The 2,540-nt window shown below is 44.0% G+C and overlaps 1 non-coding gene across 1 annotated transcript; it reads left to right on the forward strand.

Moving 5' to 3' along the window:
- Positions 1-732: 732 nt before the first annotated feature.
- Positions 733-805, forward strand: TRNAV-AAC. The gene has a single exon. It is a non-coding gene; the product is annotated as a tRNA-Val (tRNA).
- Positions 806-2,540: the final 1,735 nt, after the last annotated feature.

Here is a 2,540-nt window from a genome sequence, read left to right on the forward strand (position 1 = left end):
TCATAATTCATAAATTATTATAGTTTTGTCATAAGTTACACTGTCCGACGTCTCCCTCCGCCCTCTTCTCTGCTGTCCATCCCCCAGGGAGGAGGCCATACCTAGAATCTTGTAATTGGCTCCCCCTTTCCAACCCACATTCCCCCCACGCTCCAGGCATCGCCCCTCTTACCCCTGGTCCTGAAGGAGTCATCCGTTCTGGATTCCCTGTGTTTCAAGTTGCCATCTGTACAATGTACATCCTCTGGTCTAGCCAGATTTGCAAGGCAGAATTGGGACCATGATATTGGGGGGAGGAAGCATTTAAGAACTAGAGGAAAGTTATATGTTTCATTGCTGCTACCCTGCACCCTGATTAGCTCGTCTCCTCCCCACCTTGTGACATTTTTTAAATGACGGGTGAGTAAGCTCAAGCACCATCGCTTCTCGGCACATCGTGGGGATTTATTCATTGTAAGAAGGCAACTAGTTTCGATTGAGGAGTGTGTGGAGGGGCGTTGGGGGGCTGTGATGTAAGGAATGAAGTGAATGGAAAAACAAACAACAGCCAAGTACTTCCCTAAAATCACACTCATGCATGAAGCCAGATGGATGGTTACTAGATCATTAGATAGTAAGTAGAGATCCAAAACCACAAATGTGAAGGATATAGAGTAAAATTTTCTGAATCTGAGGGCTCAACCCAGTGCTAGAAAACATATACCTCTTTATTTTGAAGCACTGCTTGTGGTTGTTTCCGTAGTGTAGTGGTTATCACGTTCGCCTAACACGCGAAAGGTCCCCGGTTCGAAACCGGGCGGAAACAATGGTTCTATTGGGATTTTGCATGTTTTTTGAGAGCTGGTCTTCCCACTTCTCCAAACCGCTCCGACTTAAGGCCAGCAGACTCTGGAGACACCTGGTACTGTCAGCTGAGGACAAGAGACAATTTAAAAGCAAGCTTTTCCCGAGATTTCTAGAAAGGAAATTTGAGCAGTCTCTGCGATTTACAGCAGGAAGCAAAAAAGGCATTCCAAAGAATAGTTAAGGGGATCTTACGTGGACTGGGCACAGAAACTGAAATATTAAACAACAACAACAAAACCAATCAATACATCACACACCCCCAACCCCTGCCAAATGGTATGAAAATCAATTTTTTTCAATTAATCATTTTATTGGGGCTCTTACAAATCTTATGACAATCCATCATTCAGTTGTATTAAGCACACTTGTACATATGTTTCCATCAACATTTCCAAAACATTTCTACTGGAGCCCTTGGTATCAGCTCCTCTTGAAAATCAATTTTTTAGCTGCAGCATTAGTAACATAAAACTTTACTCAACTAATTTTTCTCTTTCACAACTCAAGCATTGTCACTTAGTTTCTTCATAATAAAGTTTCCCTCTAATAACTCCCACCCCCAACTCTTTAAGTTCCCCTTCCCTAAACCACCTAATTGCAACAAACTCTCTGGGTGAACAGTCTCTGGTGAGCAGTCTCTGGGTGAACAGCAGTCAGTTATTTCTTCTATCAACAACCCACAAGTGACAACAAAAGCCTTTCACGAGTGGAAAAAGCTCTATGAAGAAAATGTGTGTGTGTGTGTTGGAAATAGGGGGGAGTCTATTTCCTACCTTGCACCATATCTACATAAAAAGAGAGACTTCTTCACAGAAAACCAAAACTAACCTGTCAAACCAAGTTGGCAGACTTGAAGGGGAAGGTGAAAGTGGTTTCAGTTCTGTGGATTCGGCATTGGAAATGGAGAAGTTGCTATGGTGAGACTTTCTGCCACATTTCCCGACTCATCCTAAAGCAAACAGACACCACTTCTTCCCAAAGGGAGGAGGTGTGAGTTTCTCTGCGTTGCTGTCCCAGAAATCCCACCAGCGGGTGGGTTTTACAAGCATTTCCATTGCGCACAGGCACAGCATCCAGAGCACCAGCTCCGGGGGAAGGTCCTCTTTGGGGGGGCGATTCTGGTTTCAGTTTCTTTAGGGTTCTTCTCAGCCTTCTTTGAAGAGCTTCTTTGAAGAGTTTGCTTCTGTGCCTAATCTCTTTTTGTAGCTCAAAGGTCATTAGATCTAGGCCACATTCTTCGCTGCCATGACCTCATTTATATAAAACAAAGATAACTACTCCCAACACACATGACAGCCATGAATATTATGTGCGTTAGCGTTTACAGCACGGATTGGTTGGGGCGGTGGGTGTCCACATGGTGGGCAAGTGCTGGCTCTGACCACTGGACTACTAATGTGTACTGTGCTCATTACTGAGAGGGGCAATTTCTATTGGGAGGACTTTTCAGGCTTGCTTGTTTTTTTTTCTTCTTTATTTAATATTGTAATACTTCCATTGATAATAAAATTCACATACCACACACTTCCATAGTTAAGCCGCTTTTAAAAAGAGTTGTAACTAGATCCAACCAATAAAGAAAGAAACACGTGAACCCAGGACAGATGAACCCCCCAGGACCAGTGGAGAGAGTGGAGATGGCGGGAGGGTGGAGGGAAGGAGAGGGAGAAAGGGGGAACAGAGGACAAGGTCTA

The sequence above is a fragment of the Echinops telfairi genome, unplaced genomic scaffold, assembly GCF_000313985.2.
Source record: "Echinops telfairi isolate 266 unplaced genomic scaffold, ASM31398v2 ScPeMD7_140;HRSCAF=443, whole genome shotgun sequence".
NCBI classification, from domain to species: domain Eukaryota; kingdom Metazoa; phylum Chordata; class Mammalia; order Afrosoricida; family Tenrecidae; genus Echinops; species Echinops telfairi.